Genomic DNA, 17,174 nt, shown 5'->3' with positions numbered 1-17,174 from the left:
TCCAAAAAAACCATTATCTCCTCTATTTCCACAAACGGATTGTCCATGTAAATTATCACACTCTTCGGTTTCCCCATGAATGATGCACTTACTCCAATTTTCCCAGAATCCTCTTCACTCCAGCCTTTGAAAAAATGAATGCACTTTTCCTCAGAAACTAGAGTCACATCACAAACTTTACCTTGCTTTATTTCTTGCATACAGTAGATATCCTTCTCCAAAACTTCATATTTCCTCAAAATTTCCAGAATCCATTTTTCTTCCAAAAAAGTTTCTTCCGTCTCCCGTTTCACAAAAAAACGTAAGCATCTCTTCTTTTTCCAAAACTCCATCTCAACGATCCGTTTTCCTTCCGTTTTTTCCTTTTAATCCTCCAAATGTTGCCACCACAGCTATGTGTGGTGACAAGGTGATCGCCTCTCGTTGCCCAGGGACTAATCCGACTCCCTAATAGCAGCAGGGGGGTTTAGCTCCACCGATAAGTGTAGCGATCCCCCCAGGCCAAGGAGCCGGGTACCCCAAGCGCCTCCCAGCCAAGACCAAGGCAGAAACCGCTAGATCACTGCACTTGATCTTAGCCAAAAGGCCGAGAAGCGATAACCAGAATTGGTTTCAAACTACGGAGCCACCCAAGGATCCTGAAAAGTCCATTTGTGGAGATGAGCTCCTGGACTCCCGTTAAGAAGACATGTTGTCAACCTCTAGATCCCTTACATGCCTGCACTTTTCGGCTTGCTGCTGCTGCAATCCACGCGTTTTAGATCTGCATAACTCCACCTCTTTAAACACAGCACCTTCACCCCCTGCTGTTCCCACCCGCCTCAACACCGTTGGAAGGGAGGAGAACCAATTAAGGCGGGGGGTGGGGTGGAACGAGCAGCTGTCTACCCTTAGCAGGAGGGCTCCTGATTACATACCTCTCCTGCTGCTGCTGCTGCTGGCTGTCCAGCAGCAGACTGAAGGTGGCTGCTGCTGTGCACAGGTATATAAAGGCTCAGAGCCTATTATGACACGCGCAGCCAGCGTTCCATTGCCACATTCCATCTACTGCAGGCAGGATACCTGGCTGGCTGAATGTCGCTGAGAAGCTCACAGAGACCGCCATAAGCAACAGTTTAACAGAATGCCACAGACTAATCAACCAAACTTTTTGGGTTGGGTTCTCTTTTATAGTCTGCAGGCATTAAATGAAAGAAGTCAGTGTTCCAGCAGAAGGAGACAACGTTTCAGAAAAGGCATTGTAGCAAACCAAAAAAGAAATTTTAAGCGCAGCAGAGTAACCAGCGCACATACCTGTTAGCTCAGGTGAGTTTAAAAGGCTGCTGTTGATAACAAGGGCATTTGCTAAATAGATGGTGTGTGTGCAACAATATACTGAAAGGTCAATTATATTGTGCAGCTTATCTCACCACCTGTAGTTATTTAGGTGAAAGATCCAAAATGCTTGCCTAATATGTCTGTTTATCCAAAAGGAAGTAAAAAGGGAGAGCTAGAAAGATAGCATTGCATCACATTACATGGCAATGCAATGCACAGTTGCTGAAGTTGAACCAAAATGAGCTTGTAATCTGGCTTCTGCAACTTTGAACATGAAAAATCCAATGAGGAGAAGAAAAGCAAAGCCAAAGAGTCCATCCCAAAATCCGACAAACAAGCAAAATGAACAAAAAACATTGAATTCAATTCTTTCTGATTTTAGAAACTGCATTAAAGAAGGGGTGCACCGGTCCTGGAGATACTGCAATACCAGGTCAATGCGTGGAGTGGACAGAGCAAGCTCTTTTTCCATCTCCCTGTTCTAAAAATCCATTTAATATATGGTCCCCAGATAGGGGACGTATCAGATATTAAACTGATAAGAACAGATACTACACTTGATCTTAGCCAAAAGGCCGAGAAGCGATAACCAGAATTGGTTTCAAACTACGGAGCCACCCAAGGATCCTGAAAAGTCCATTTGTGGAGATAAGCTCCTGGACTCCCGTTAAGAAGACATGTTGTCAACCTCTAGATCCCTTACATGCCTGCACTTTTCGGCTTGCTGCTGCTGCAATCCACGCGTTTTAGATCTGCATAACTCCACCTCTTTAAACACAGCACCTTCACCCCCTGCTGTTCCCACCCGCCTCAACACCGTTGGAAGGGAGGAGAACCAATTAAGGCGGGGGGTGGGGTGGAACGAGCAGCTGTCTACCCTTAGCAGGAGGGCTCCTGATTACATACCTCTCCTGCTGCTGCTGCTGCTGCTGGCTGTCCAGCAGCAGACTGAAGGTGGCTGCTGCTGTGCACAGGTATATAAAGGCTCAGAGCCTATTATGACACGCGCAGCCAGCGTTCCATTGCCACATTCCATCTACTGCAGGCAGGATACCTGGCTGGCTGAATGTCGCTGAGAAGCTCACAGAGACCGCCATAAGCAACAGTTTAACAGAATGCCACAGACTAATCAACCAAACTTTTTGGGTTGGGTTCTCTTTTATAGTCTGCAGGCATTAAATGAAAGAAGTCAGTGTTCCAGCAGAAGGAGACAACGTTTCAGAAAAGGCATTGTAGCAAACCAAAAAAGAAATTTTAAGCGCAGCAGAGTAACCAGCGCACATACCTGTTAGCTCAGGTGAGTTTAAAAGGCTGCTGTTGATAACAAGGGCATTTGCTAAATAGATGGTGTGTGTGCAACAATATACTGAAAGGTCAATTATATTGTGCAGCTTATCTCACCACCTGTAGTTATTTAGGTGAAAGCTCCAAAATGCTTGCCTAATATGTCTGTTTATCCAAAAGGAAGTAAAAAGGGAGAGCTAGAAAGATAGCATTGCATCACATTACATGGCAATGCAATGCACAGTTGCTGAAGTTGAACCAAAATGAGCTTGTAATCTGGCTTCTGCAACTTTGAACATGAAAAATCCAATGAGGAGAAGAAAAGCAAAGCCAAAGAGTCCATCCCAAAATCCGACAAACAAGCAAAATGAACAAAAAACATTGAATTCAATTCTTTCTGATTTTAGAAACTGCATTAAAGAAGGGGTGCACCGGTCCTGGAGATACTGCAATACCAGGTCAATGCGTGGAGTGGACAGAGCAAGCTCTTTTTCCATCTCCCTGTTCTAAAAATCCATTTAATATATGGTCCCCAGATAGGGGACGTATCAGATATTAAACTGATAAGAACAGATACTACACTTGATCTTAGCCAAAAGGCCGAGAAGCGATAACCAGAATTGGTTTCAAACTACGGAGCCACCCAAGGATCCTGAAAAGTCCATTTGTGGAGATGAGCTCCTGGACTCCCGTTAAGAAGACATGTTGTCAACCTCTAGATCCCTTACATGCCTGCACTTTTCGGCTTGCTGCTGCTGCAATCCACGCGTTTTAGATCTGCATAACTCCACCTCTTTAAACACAGCACCTTCACCCCCTGCTGTTCCCACCCGCCTCAACACCGTTGGAAGGGAGGAGAACCAATTAAGGCGGGGGGTGGGGTGGAACGAGCAGCTGTCTACCCTTAGCAGGAGGGCTCCTGATTACATACCTCTCCTGCTGCTGCTGCTGCTGGCTGTCCAGCAGCAGACTGAAGGTGGCTGCTGCTGTGCACAGGTATATAAAGGCTCAGAGCCTATTATGACATGCGCAGCCAGCGTTCCATTGCCACATTCCATCTACTGCAGGCAGGATACCTGGCTGGCTGAATGTCGCTGAGAAGCTCACAGAGACCGCCATAAGCAACAGTTTAACAGAATGCCACAGACTAATCAAAAAAACTTTTTGGGTTGGGTTCTCTTTTATAGTCTGCAGGCATTAAATGAAAGAAGTCAGTGTTCCAGCAGAAGGAGACAACGTTTCAGAAAAGGCATTGTAGCAAACCAAAAAAGAAATTTTAAGCGCAGCAGAGTAACCAGCGCACATACCTGTTAGCTCAGGTGAGTTTAAAAGGCTGCTGTTGATAACAAGGGCATTTGCTAAATAGATGGTGTGTGTGCAACAATATACTGAAAGGTCAATTATATTGTGCAGCTTATCTCACCACCTGTAGTTATTTAGGTGAAAGCTCCAAAATGCTTGCCTAATATGTCTGTTTATCCAAAAGGAAGTAAAAAGGGAGAGCTAGAAAGATAGCATTGCATCACATTACATGGCAATGCAATGCACAGTTGCTGAAGTTGAACCAAAATGAGCTTGTAATCTGGCTTCTGCAACTTTGAACATGAAAAATCCAATGAGGAGAAGAAAAGCAAAGCCAAAGAGTCCATCCCAAAATCCGACAAACAAGCAAAATGAAAAAAAACAATGAATTCAATTCTTTCTGATTTTAGAAACTGCATTAAAGAAGGGGTGCACCGGTCCTGGAGATACTGCAATACCAGGTCAATGCGTGGAGTGGACAGAGCAAGCTCTTTTTCCATCTCCCTGTTCTAAAAATCCATTTAATATATGGTCCCCAGATAGGGGACGTATCAGATATTAAACTGATAAGAACAGATACTACACTTGATCTTAGCCAAAAGGCCGAGAAGCGATAACCAGAATTGGTTTCAAACTACGGAGCCACCCAAGGATCCTGAAAAGTCCATTTGTGGAGATGAGCTCCTGGACTCCCGTTAAGAAGACATGTTGTCAACCTCTAGATCCCTTACATGCCTGCACTTTTCGGCTTGCTGCTGCTGCAATCCACGCGTTTTAGATCTGCATAACTCCACCTCTTTAAACACAGCACCTTCACCCCCTGCTGTTCCCACCCGCCTCAACACCGTTGGAAGGGAGGAGAACCAATTAAGGCGGGGGGTGGGGTGGAACGAGCAGCTGTCTACCCTTAGCAGGAGGGCTCCTGATTACATACCTCTCCTGCTGCTGCTGCTGCTGGCTGTCCAGCAGCAGACTGAAGGTGGCTGCTGCTGTGCACAGGTATATAAAGGCTCAGAGCCTATTATGACACGCGCAGCCAGCGTTCCATTGCCACATTCCATCTACTGCAGGCAGGATACCTGGCTGGCTGAATGTCGCTGAGAAGCTCACAGAGACCGCCATAAGCAACAGTTTAACAGAATGCCACAGACTAATCAACCAAACTTTTTGGGTTGGGTTCTCTTTTATAGTCTGCAGGCATTAAATGAAAGAAGTCAGTGTTCCAGCAGAAGGAGACAACGTTTCAGAAAAGGCATTGTAGCAAACCAAAAAAGAAATTTTAAGCGCAGCAGAGTAACCAGCGCACATACCTGTTAGCTCAGGTGAGTTTAAAAGGCTGCTGTTGATAACAAGGGCATTTGCTAAATAGATGGTGTGTGTGCAACAATATACTGAAAGGTCAATTATATTGTGCAGCTTATCTCACCACCTGTAGTTATTTAGGTGAAAGCTCCAAAATGCTTGCCTAATATGTCTGTTTATCCAAAAGGAAGTAAAAAGGGAGAGCTAGAAAGATAGCATTGCATCACATTACATGGCAATGCAATGCACAGTTGCTGAAGTTGAACCAAAATGAGCTTGTAATCTGGCTTCTGCAACTTTGAACATGAAAAATCCAATGAGGAGAAGAAAAGCAAAGCCAAAGAGTCCATCCCAAAATCCGACAAACAAGCAAAATGAACAAAAAACATTGAATTCAATTCTTTCTGATTTTAGAAACTGCATTAAAGAAGGGGTGCACCGGTCCTGGAGATACTGCAATACCAGGTCAATGCGTGGAGTGGACAGAGCAAGCTCTTTTTCCATCTCCCTGTTCTAAAAATCCATTTAATATATGGTCCCCAGATAGGGGACGTATCAGATATTAAACTGATAAGAACAGATTTTTTTTTTTTTTTTTATCGAAAGCCCGAATTCGTGTACAAAACCCGAGTGCGCTTAAAAAAGTGACAAGTGCCACAAAAAAAAGTGCACTAGGATGCTGGTCTTCTTGAAACCCTCTCCAAAAGGAGAAGGGTCCCCCAAACCATTCCCCGTCCCTCCGAGCCAGAAGGCCACAGCGAGGAACAGGGACAAATAGCCACCTCCAGCCGGAGCCAGAGGCGACCCAATCTTACCCCCAATACCTGCCCGAGTTCTCACCCGAGCAAGGCACTGGGAGCCAAAGACTGTGCTCCCCTCCCGGAAGAGGGGAGCCAACAACGCTCTCCTCCCGAAAGAGGAGAGCCAGTGGGGTTCAGGGGGGAGAGGAACCTGATGGCCACACACTCCCCCCCTAGACCTGCCAAGAGAGAAACCCGTAAGGGAACCGCATCCCGACAAAATCCTAGTAAGGACGTGGACACACGTGAAAAAGTGGACACACAGTGACAAAAAAAAATTAAATAAATAGTGAAGGTTTCACAGTATAATACTGCCCGGACCTTCGACCGGGAATTGAAAAATTCCCCATCCTAAGGCCAGAAGGCCCGGAATAAGGGTGTGTGTGAAGAAAGAAATATTGAAGTGCTAGTGCAAATGTGCCATAAACTCAAGTGGGGTTCCCAATCCCAGTGAGTTAAGGCACCCCAGGGTCACCACTCCTGGGGCACTTCACACTTCGGGCTTTCGATCTTCCCCGGCCCAATGGCGTCGATCCTGGGGGGCCATGCTTTCCACCAGATGACTATATTAGCCACCTGGCGTACTAACAAGCGCCTAAACCCCAGTGTGCATAATGTATCAATCTACTAGGGCGGCCAACATCCAAAACCGCCTTTTCGAAAGATACTACACTTGATCTTAGCCAAAAGGCCGAGAAGCGATAACCAGAATTGGTTTCAAACTACGGAGCCACCCAAGGATCCTGAAAAGTCCATTTGTGGAGATGAGCTCCTGGACTCCCGTTAAGAAGACATGTTGTCAACCTCTAGATCCCTTACATGCCTGCACTTTTCGGCTTGCTGCTGCTGCAATCCACGCGTTTTAGATCTGCATAACTCCACCTCTTTAAACACAGCACCTTCACCCCCTGCTGTTCCCACCCGCCTCAACACCGTTGGAACGGAGGAGAACCAATTAAGGCGGGGGGTGGGGTGGAACGAGCAGCTGTCTACCCTTAGCAGGAGGGCTCCTGATTACATACCTCTCCTGCTGCTGCTGCTGCTGGCTGTCCAGCAGCAGACTGAAGGTGGCTGCTGCTGTGCACAGGTATATAAAGGCTCAGAGCCTATTATGACACGCGCAGCCAGCGTTCCATTGACACATTCCATCTACTTCAGGCAGGATACCTGGCTGGCTGAATGTCGCTGAGAAGCTCACAGAGACCGCCATAAGCAACAGTTTAACAGAATGCCACAGACTAATCAACCAAACTTTTTGGGTTGGGTTCTCTTTTATAGTCTGCAGGCATTAAATGAAAGAAGTCAGTGTTCCAGCAGAAGGAGACAACGTTTCAGAAAAGGCATTGTAGCAAACCAAAAAAGAAATTTTAAGCGCAGCAGAGTAACCAGCGCACATACCTGTTAGCTCAGGTGAGTTTAAAAGGCTGCTGTTGATAACAAGGGCATTTGCTAAATAGATGGTGTGTGTGCAACAATATACTGAAAGGTCAATTATATTGTGCAGCTTATCTCACCACCTGTAGTTATTTAGGTGAAAGCTCCAAAATGCTTGCCTAATATGTCTGTTTATCCAAAAGGAAGTAAAAAGGGAGAGCTAGAAAGATAGCATTGCATCACATTACATGGCAATGCAATGCACAGTTGCTGAAGTTGAACCAAAATGAGCTTGTAATCTGGCTTCTGCAACTTTGAACATGAAAAATCCAATGAGGAGAAGAAAAGCAAAGCCAAAGAGTCCATCCCAAAATCCGACAAACAAGCAAAATGAACAAAAAACATTGAATTCAATTCTTTCTGATTTTAGAAACTGCATTAAAGAAGGGGTGCACCGGTCCTGGAGATACTGCAATACCAGGTCAATGCGTGGAGTGGACAGAGCAAGCTCTTTTTCCATCTCCCTGTTCTAAAAATCCATTTAATATATGGTCCCCAGATAGGGGACGTATCAGATATTAAACTGATAAGAACAGATTTTTTTTTTTTTTTTTATCGAAAGCCCGAATTCGTGTACAAAACCCGAGTGCGCTTAAAAAAGTGACAAGTGCCACAAAAAAAAGTGCACTAGGATGCTGGTCTTCTTGAAACCCTCTCCAAAAGGAGAAGGGTCCCCCAAACCATTCCCCGTCCCTCCGAGCCAGAAGGCCACAGCGAGGAACAGGAACAAATAGCCACCTCCAGCCGGAGCCAGAGGTGACCCAATCTTACCCCCAATACCTGCCCGAGTTCTCACCCGAGCAAGGCACTGGGAGCCAAAGACTGTGCTCCCCTCCCGGAAGAGGGGAGCCAACAACGCTCTCCTCCCGAAAGAGGAGAGCCAGTGGGGTTCAGGGGGGAGCGGAACCTGATGGCCACACACTCCCCCCCTAGACCTGCCAAGAGAGAAACCCATAAGGGAACCGCATCCCGACAAAATCCTAGTAAGGACGTGGACACACGTGAAAAAGTGGACACACAGTGACAAAAAAAAATTAAATAAATAGTGAAGGTTTCACAGTATAATACTGCCCGGACCTTCGACCGGGAATTGAAAAATTCCCCATCCTAAGGCCAGAAGGCCCGGAATAAGGGTGTGTGTGAAGAAAGAAATATTGAAGTGCTAGTGCAAATGTGCCATAAACTCAAGTGGGGTTCCCAATCCCAGTGAGTTAAGGCACCCCAGGGTCACCACTCCTGGGGCACTTCACACTTCGGGCTTTCGATCTTCCCCGGCCCAATGGCGTCGATCCTGGGGGGCCATGCTTTCCACCAGATGACTATATTAGCCACCTGGCGTACTAACAAGCGCCTAAACCCCAGTGTGCATAATGTATCAATCTACTAGGGCGGCCAACATCCAAAACCGCCTTTTCGAAAGATACTACACTTGATCTTAGCCAAAAGGCCGAGAAGCGATAACCAGAATTGGTTTCAAACTACGGAGCCACCCAAGGATCCTGAAAAGTCCATTTGTGGAGATGAGCTCCTGGACTCCCGTTAAGAAGACATGTTGTCAACCTCTAGATCCCTTACATGCCTGCACTTTTCGGCTTGCTGCTGCTGCAATCCACGCGTTTTAGATCTGCATAACTCCACCTCTTTAAACACAGCACCTTCACCCCCTGCTGTTCCCACCCGCCTCAACACCGTTGGAAGGGAGGAGAACCAATTAAGGCGGGGGGTGGGGTGGAACGAGCAGCTGTCTACCCTTAGCAGGAGGGCTCCTGATTACATACCTCTCCTGCTGCTGCTGCTGCTGGCTGTCCAGCAGCAGACTGAAGGTGGCTGCTGCTGTGCACAGGTATATAGAGGCTCAGAGCCTATTATGACACGCGCAGCAAGCGTTCCATTGCCACATTCCATCTACTGCAGGCAGGATACCTGGCTGGCTGAATGTCGCTGAGAAGCTCACAGAGACCGCCATAAGCATCAGTTTAACAGAATGCCACAGACTAATCAACCAAACTTTTTGGGTTGGGTTCTCTTTTATAGTCTGCAGGCATTAAATGAAAGAAGTCAGTGTTCCAGCAGAAGGAGACAACGTTTCAGAAAAGGCATTGTAGCAAACCAAAAAAGAAATTTTAAGCGCAGCAGAGTAACCAGCGCACATACCTGTTAGCTCAGGTCAGTTTAAAAGGCTGCTGTTGATAACAAGGGCATTTGCTAAATAGATGGTGTGTGTGCAACAATATACTGAAAGGTCAATTATATTGTGCAGCTTATCTCACCACCTGTAGTTATTTAGGTGAAAGCTCCAAAATGCTTGCCTAATATGTCTGTTTATCCAAAAGGAAGTAAAAAGGGAGAGCTAGAAAGATAGCATTGCATCACATTACATGGCAATGCAATGCACAGTTGCTGAAGTTGAACCAAAATGAGCTTGTAATCTGGCTTCTGCAACTTTGAACATGAAAAATCCAATGAGGAGAAGAAAAGCAAAGCCAAAGAGTCCATCCCAAAATCCGACAAACAAGCAAAATGAACAAAAAACATTGAATTCAATTCTTTCTGATTTTAGAAACTGCATTAAAGAAGGGGTGCACCGGTCCTGGAGATACTGCAATACCAGGTCAATGCGTGGAGTGGACAGAGCAAGCTCTTTTTCCATCTCCCTGTTCTAAAAATCCATTTAATATATGGTCCCCAGATAGGGGACGTATCAGATATTAAACTGATAAGAACAGATACTACACTTGATCTTAGCCAAAAGGCCGAGAAGCGATAACCAGAATTGGTTTCAAACTACGGAGCCACCCAAGGATCCTGAAAAGTCCATTTGTGGAGATGAGCTCCTGGACTCCCGTTAAGAAGACATGTTGTCAACCTCTAGATCCCTTACATGCCTGCACTTTTCGGCTTGCTGCTGCTGCAATCCACGCGTTTTAGATCTGCATAACTCCACCTCTTTAAACACAGCACCTTCACCCCCTGCTGTTCCCACCCGCCTCAACACTGTTGGAAGGGAGGAGAACCAATTAAGGCGGGGGGTGGGGTGGAACGAGCAGCTGTCTACCCTTAGCAGGAGGGCTCCTGATTACATACCTCTCCTGCTGCTGCTGCTGCTGGCTGTCCAGCAGCAGACTGAAGGTGGCTGCTGCTGTGCACAGGTATATAAAGGCTCAGAGCCTATTATGACACGCGCAGCCAGCGTTCCATTGCCACATTCCATCTACTGCAGGCAGGATACCTGGCTGGCTGAATGTCGCTGAGAAGCTCACAGAGACCGCCATAAGCAACAGTTTAACAGAATGCCACAGACTAATCAACCAAACTTTTTGGGTTGGGTTCTCTTTTATAGTCTGCAGGCATTAAATGAAAGAAGTCAGTGTTCCAGCAGAAGGAGACAACGTTTCAGAAAAGGCATTGTAGCAAACCAAAAAAGAAATTTTAAGCGCAGCAGAGTAACCAGCGCACATACCTGTTAGCTCAGGTGAGTTTAAAAGGCTGCTGTTGATAACAAGGGCATTTGCTAAATAGATGGTGTGTGTGCAACAATATACTGAAAGGTCAATTATATTGTGCAGCTTATCTCACCACCTGTAGTTATTTAGGTGAAAGCTCCAAAATGCTTGCCTAATATGTCTGTTTATCCAAAAGGAAGTAAAAAGGGAGAGCTAGAAAGATAGCATTGCATCACATTACATGGCAATGCAATGCACAGTTGCTGAAGTTGAACCAAAATGAGCTTGTAATCTGGCTTCTGCAACTTTGAACATGAAAAATCCAATGAGGAGAAGAAAAGCAAAGCCAAAGAGTCCATCCCAAAATCCGACAAACAAGCAAAATGAACAAAAAACATTGAATTCAATTCTTTCTGATTTTAGAAACTGCATTAAAGAAGGGGTGCACCGGTCCTGAAGATACTGCAATACCAGGTCAATGCGTGGAGTGGACAGAGCAAGCTCTTTTTCCATCTCCCTGTTCTAAAAATCCATTTAATATATGGTCCCCAGATAGGGGACGTATCAGATATTAAACTGATAAGAACAGATACTACACTTGATCTTAGCCAAAAGGCCGAGAAGCGATAACCAGAATTGGTTTCAAACTACGGAGCCACCCAAGGATCCTGAAAAGTCCATTTGTGGAGATGAGCTCCTGGACTCCCGTTAAGAAGACATGTTGTCAACCTCTAGATCCCTTACATGCCTGCACTTTTCTGCTTGCTGCTGCTGCAATCCACGCGTTTTAGATCTGCATAACTCCACCTCTTTAAACACAGCACCTTCACCCCCTGCTGTTCCCACCCGCCTCAACACCGTTGGAAGGGAGGAGAACCAATTAAGGCGGGGGGTGGGGTGGAACGAGCAGCTGTCTACCCTTAGCAGGAGGGCTCCTGATTACATACCTCTCCTGCTGCTGCTGCTGCTGGCTGTCCAGCAGCAGACTGAAGGTGGCTGTTGCTGTGCACAGGTATATAAAGGCTCAGAGCCTATTATGACACGCGCAGCCAGCGTTCCATTGCCACATTCCATCTACTGCAGGCAGGATACCTGGCTGGCTGAATGTCGCTGAGAAGCTCACAGAGACCGCCATAAGCAACAGTTTAACAGAATGCCACAGACTAATCAACCAAACTTTTTGGGTTGGGTTCTCTTTTATAGTCTGCAGGCATTAAATGAAAGAAGTCAGTGTTCCAGCAGAAGGAGACAACGTTTCAGAAAAGGCATTGTAGCAAACCAAAAAAGAAATTTTAAGCGCAGCAGAGTAACCAGCGCACATACCTGTTAGCTCAGGTGAGTTTAAAAGGCTGCTGTTGATAACAAGGGCATTTGCTAAATAGATGGTGTGTGTGCAACAATATACTGAAAGGTCAATTATATTGTGCAGCTTATCTCACCACCTGTAGTTATTTAGGTGAAAGCTCCAAAATGCTTGCCTAATATGTCTGTTTATCCAAAAGGAAGTAAAAAGGGAGAGCTAGAAAGATAGCATTGCATCACATTACATGGCAATGCAATGCACAGTTGCTGAAGTTGAACCAAAATGAGCTTGTAATCTGGCTTCTGCAACTTTGAACATGAAAAATCCAATGAGAAGAAGAAAAGCAAAGCCAAAGAGTCCATCCCAAAATCCGACAAACAAGCAAAATGAACAAAAAACATTGAATTCAATTCTTTCTGATTTTAGAAACTGCATTAAAGAAGGGGTGCACCGGTCCTGGAGATACTGCAATACCAGGTCAATGCGTGGAGTGGACAGAGCAAGCTCTTTTTCCATCTCCCTGTTCTAAAAATCCATTTAATATATGGTCCCCAGATAGGGGACGTATCAGATATTAAACTGATAAGAACAGATACTACACTTGATCTTAGCCAAAAGGCCGAGAAGCGATAACCAGAATTGGTTTCAAACTACGGAGCCACCCAAGGATCCTGAAAAGTCCATTTGTGGAGATGAGCTCCTGGACTCCCGTTAAGAAGACATGTTGTCAACCTCTAGATCCCTTACATGCCTGCACTTTTCGGCTTGCTGCTGCTGCAATCCACGCGTTTTAGATCTGCATAACTCCACCTCTTTAAACACAGCACCTTCACCCCCTGCTGTTCCCACCCGCCTCAACACCGTTGGAAGGGAGGAGAACCAATTAAGGCGGGGGGTGGGGTGGAACGAGCAGCTGTCTACCCTTAGCAGGAGGGCTCCTGATTACATACCTCTCCTGCTGCTGCTGCTGCTGGCTGTCCAGCAGCAGACTGAAGGTGGCTGCTGCTGTGCACAGGTATATAAAGGCTCAGAGCCTATTATGACACGCGCAGCCAGCGTTCCATTGCCACATTCCATCTACTGCAGGCAGGATACCTGGCTGGCTGAATGTCGCTGAGAAGCTCACAGAGACCTCCATAAGCAACAGTTTAACAGAATGCCACAGACTAATCAACCAAACTTTTTGGGTTGGGTTCTCTTTTATAGTCTGCAGGCATTAAATGAAAGAAGTCAGTGTTCCAGCAGAAGGAGACAACGTTTCAGAAAAGGCATTGTAGCAAACCAAAAAAGAAATTTTAAGCGCAGCAGAGTAACCAGCGCACATACCTGTTAGCTCAGGTGAGTTTAAAAGGCTGCTGTTGATAACAAGGGCATTTGCTAAATAGATGGTGTGTGTGCAACAATATACTGAAAGGTCAATTATATTGTGCAGCTTATCTCACCACCTGTAGTTATTTAGGTGAAAGCTCCAAAATGCTTGCCTAATATGTCTGTTTATCCAAAAGGAAGTAAAAAGGGAGAGCTAGAAAGATAGCATTGCATCACATTACATGGCAATGCAATGCACAGTTGCTGAAGTTGAACCAAAATGAGCTTGTAATCTGGCTTCTGCAACTTTGAACATGAAAAATCCAATGAGGAGAAGAAAAGCAAAGCCAAAGAGTCCATCCCAAAATCCGACAAACAAGCAAAATGAACAAAAAACATTGAATTCAATTCTTTCTGATTTTAGAAACTGCATTAAAGAAGGGGTGCACCAGTCCTGGAGATACTGCAATACCAGGTCAATGCGTGGAGTGGACAGAGCAAGCTCTTTTTCCATCTCCCTGTTCTAAAAATCCATTTAATATATGGTCCCCAGATAGGGGACGTATCAGATATTAAACTGATAAGAACAGATTTTTTTTTTGATTGAAGCTGCATCCAAGGCACTGAAAAATGTGACCGAAGTCACACCAAAACAGCGCACGAGGCGAGGATTCATGTGGACCCTTCCCGGAGGAGAGGGTCCCCAATAAACCATCCCCATCCCTCCGAGCCAGAAGGCCACAGCGAGGGTCAGGGATCTCCGATGCTCTCCCTAGCCGAAGCCGGAGAAGAGCCGTTTTCGTGCTCCCAGCTTCCATCTAGGCTGCCACCCTAGTGGAGCTGGAGCCTGTGTTGGTTTCTCAGCCCAAAGCTGACCGGACCTCCGACCGGGTTTATAAAAATTCCCCTTCCTAGCCCGTAGGCCAGGAATAGGGGGGGTTGCTCAGAAAGTATGATTGGCAAAGGTGCGGCGTGCTACGAAGCCAAGTCTTTCTGGGGTTCCCAGTCCCAGTAAGCTTGGACTCCCACCAGGGCGCCTACTCCTGGGGCACATTGCTCCAAAGCCCTCACACTTACCCAGCCTAGTGACTTCGATCCTGGAGGGCCATGTTTTCCATCAGATAACTCTATGAGCCACCTGGCGTACTAACAAGTGCACCAAACCAGTGTGTAATATGCATCAATTTACTAGGGCAGCCCAAGGACAAAACTGCCTTTTCAAAAGATACTACACTTGATCTTAGCCAAAAGGCCGAGAAGCGATAACCAGAATTGGTTTCAAACTAGGAGCCACCCAAGGATCCTGAAAAGTCCATTTGTGGAGATGAGCTCCTGGACTCCCGTTAAGAAGACATGTTGTCAACCTCTAGATCCCTTACATGCCTGCACTTTTCGGCTTGCTGCTGCTGCAATCCACGCGTTTTAGATCTGCATAACTCCACCTCTTTAAACACAGCACCTTCACCCCCTGCTGTTCCCACCCGCCTCAACACCGTTGGAAGGGAGGAGAACCAATTAAGGCGGGGGGTGGGGTGGAACGATCAGCTGTCTACCCTTAGCAGGAGGGCTCCTGATTACATACCTCTCCTGCTGCTGCTGCTGCTGGCTGTCCAGCAGCAGACTGAAGGTGGCTGCTGCTGTGCACAGGTATATAAAGGCTCAGAGCCTATTATGACACGCGCAGCCAGCGTTCCATTGCCACATTCCATCTACTGCAGGCAGGATACCTGGCTGGCTGAATGTCGCTGAGAAGCTCACAGAGACCGCCATAAGCAACAGTTTAACAGAATGCCACAGACTAATCAACCAAACTTTTTGGGTTGGGTTCTCTTTTATAGTCTGCAGGCATTAAATGAAAGAAGTCAGTGTTCCAGCAGAAGGAGACAACGTTTCAGAAAAGGCATTGTAGCAAACCAAAAAAGAAATTTTAAGCGCAGCAGAGTAACCAGCGCACATACCTGTTAGCTCAGGTGAGTTTAAAAGGCTGCTGTTGATAACAAGGGCATTTGCTAAATAGATGGTGTGTGTGCAACAATATACTGAAAGGTCAATTATATTGTGCAGCTTATCTCACCACCTGTAGTTATTTAGGTGAAAGCTCCAAAATGCTTGCCTAATATGTCTGTTTATCCAAAAGGAAGTAAAAAGGGAGAGCTAGAAAGATAGCATTGCATCACATTACATGGCAATGCAATGCACAGTTGCTGAAGTTGAACCAAAATGAGCTTGTAATCTGGCTTCTGCAACTTTGAACATGAAAAATCCAATGAGGAGAAGAAAAGCAAAGCCAAAGAGTCCATCCCAAAATCCGACAAACAAGCAAAATGAACAAAAAACATTGAATTCAATTCTTTCTGATTTTAGAAACTGCATTAAAGAAGGGGTGCACCGGTCCTGGAGATACTGCAATACCAGGTCAATGCGTGGAGTGGACAGAACAAGCTCTTTTTCCATCTCCCTGTTCTAAAAATCCATTTAATATATGGTCCCCAGATAGGGGACGTATCAGATATTAAACTGATAAGAACAGATACTACACTTGATCTTAGCCAAAAGGCCGAGAAGCGATAACCAGAATTGGTTTCAAACTACGGAGCCACCCAAGGATCCTGAAAAGTCCATTTGTGGAGATGAGCTCCTGGACTCCCGTTAAGAAGACATGTTGTCAACCTCTAGATCCCTTACATGCCTGCACTTTTCGGCTTGCTGCTGCTGCTGCAATCCACGCGTTTTAGATCTGCATAACTCCACCTCTTTAAACACAGCACCTTCACCCCCTGCTGTTCCCACCCGCCTCAACACCGTTGGAAGGGAGGAGAACCAATTAAGGTGGGGGGTGGGGTGGAACGAGCAGCTGTCTACCCTTAGCAGGAGGGCTCCTGATTACATACCTCTCCTGCTGCTGCTGCTGCTGGCTGTCCAGCAGCAGACTGAAGGTGGCTGCTGCTGTGCACAGGTATATAAAGGCTCAGAGCCTATTATGACACGCGCAGCCAGCGTTCCATTGCCACATTCCATCTACTGCAGGCAGGATACCTGGCTGGCTGAATGTCGCTGAGAAGCTCACAGAGACCGCCATAAGCAACAGTTTAACAGAATGCCACAGACTAATCAACCAAACTTTTTGGGTTGGGTTCTCTTTTATAGTCTGCAGGCATTAAATGAAAGAAGTCAGTGTTCCAGCAGAAGGAGACAACGTTTCAGAAAAGGCATTGTAGCAAACCAAAAAATAAATTTTAAGCGCAGCAGAGTAACCAGCGCACATACCTGTTAGCTCAGGTGAGTTTAAAAGGCTGCTGTTGATAACAAGGGCATTTGCTAAATAGATGGTGTGTGTGCAACAATATACTGAAAGGTCAATTATATTGTGCAGCTTATCTCACCACCTGTAGTTATTTAGGTGAAAGCTCCAAAATGCTTGCCTAATATGTCTGTTTATCCAAAAGGAAGTAAAAAGGGAGAGCTAGAAAGATAGCATTGCATCACATTACATGGCAATGCAATGCACAGTTGCTGAAGTTGAACCAAAATGAGCTTGTAATCTGGCTTCTGCAACTTTGAACATGAAAAATCCAATGAGGAGAAGAAAAGCAAAGCCAAAGAGTCCATCCCAAAATCCGACAAACAAGCAAAATGAACAAAAAACATTGAATTCAATTCTTTCTGATTTTAGAAACTGCA

At 45.8% G+C, this 17,174-nt stretch overlaps 10 non-coding genes and 3 pseudogenes across 10 annotated transcripts; all 13 read right to left on the bottom strand.

Moving 5' to 3' along the window:
- Positions 1-1,713: 1,713 nt before the first annotated feature.
- On the bottom strand, positions 1,714-1,904 carry LOC141149357 (U2 spliceosomal RNA). The gene has a single exon (XR_012245656.1). It is a non-coding gene; the product is annotated as a U2 spliceosomal RNA (small nuclear RNA).
- A 1,118-nt stretch (positions 1,905-3,022) lies between these two features.
- LOC141149354 (U2 spliceosomal RNA) lies at positions 3,023-3,213 on the bottom strand. Its single transcript, XR_012245654.1, has one exon. It is a non-coding gene; the product is annotated as a U2 spliceosomal RNA (small nuclear RNA).
- Positions 3,214-4,327: 1,114 nt separating this feature from the next.
- LOC141149353 (U2 spliceosomal RNA) lies at positions 4,328-4,518 on the bottom strand. Its single transcript, XR_012245653.1, has one exon. It is a non-coding gene; the product is annotated as a U2 spliceosomal RNA (small nuclear RNA).
- A 1,115-nt stretch (positions 4,519-5,633) lies between these two features.
- LOC141150655 (U2 spliceosomal RNA) lies at positions 5,634-5,817 on the bottom strand. The gene has a single exon (XR_012246798.1). It is a non-coding gene; the product is annotated as a U2 spliceosomal RNA (small nuclear RNA).
- Positions 5,818-6,616: 799 nt separating this feature from the next.
- On the bottom strand, positions 6,617-6,708 carry LOC141151288 (U2 spliceosomal RNA; annotated as a pseudogene).
- A 1,115-nt stretch (positions 6,709-7,823) lies between these two features.
- On the bottom strand, positions 7,824-8,007 carry LOC141150654 (U2 spliceosomal RNA). The gene has a single exon (XR_012246797.1). It is a non-coding gene; the product is annotated as a U2 spliceosomal RNA (small nuclear RNA).
- Positions 8,008-8,806: 799 nt separating this feature from the next.
- On the bottom strand, positions 8,807-8,898 carry LOC141151287 (U2 spliceosomal RNA; annotated as a pseudogene).
- A 1,115-nt stretch (positions 8,899-10,013) lies between these two features.
- On the bottom strand, positions 10,014-10,204 carry LOC141149352 (U2 spliceosomal RNA). The gene has a single exon (XR_012245652.1). It is a non-coding gene; the product is annotated as a U2 spliceosomal RNA (small nuclear RNA).
- Positions 10,205-11,319: 1,115 nt separating this feature from the next.
- Positions 11,320-11,510, bottom strand: LOC141149652 (U2 spliceosomal RNA). The gene has a single exon (XR_012245944.1). It is a non-coding gene; the product is annotated as a U2 spliceosomal RNA (small nuclear RNA).
- A 1,115-nt stretch (positions 11,511-12,625) lies between these two features.
- On the bottom strand, positions 12,626-12,816 carry LOC141149351 (U2 spliceosomal RNA). The gene has a single exon (XR_012245651.1). It is a non-coding gene; the product is annotated as a U2 spliceosomal RNA (small nuclear RNA).
- A 1,115-nt stretch (positions 12,817-13,931) lies between these two features.
- On the bottom strand, positions 13,932-14,117 carry LOC141150214 (U2 spliceosomal RNA). The gene has a single exon (XR_012246478.1). It is a non-coding gene; the product is annotated as a U2 spliceosomal RNA (small nuclear RNA).
- A 524-nt stretch (positions 14,118-14,641) lies between these two features.
- Positions 14,642-14,757, bottom strand: LOC141151124 (U2 spliceosomal RNA; annotated as a pseudogene).
- A 1,114-nt stretch (positions 14,758-15,871) lies between these two features.
- LOC141149758 (U2 spliceosomal RNA) lies at positions 15,872-16,062 on the bottom strand. The gene has a single exon (XR_012246044.1). It is a non-coding gene; the product is annotated as a U2 spliceosomal RNA (small nuclear RNA).
- Positions 16,063-17,174: the final 1,112 nt, after the last annotated feature.

Source organism: Phyllobates terribilis, unplaced genomic scaffold (genome assembly GCF_046119375.1).
Source record: "Phyllobates terribilis strain yellow unplaced genomic scaffold, ASM4611937v1 Scaffold_5__5_contigs__length_657084704, whole genome shotgun sequence".
Classification (NCBI taxonomy): domain Eukaryota; kingdom Metazoa; phylum Chordata; class Amphibia; order Anura; family Dendrobatidae; genus Phyllobates; species Phyllobates terribilis.
Note: the sequence above shows the minus strand (reverse complement) of the source record. Positions and strands in the feature narration are given on the sequence as shown.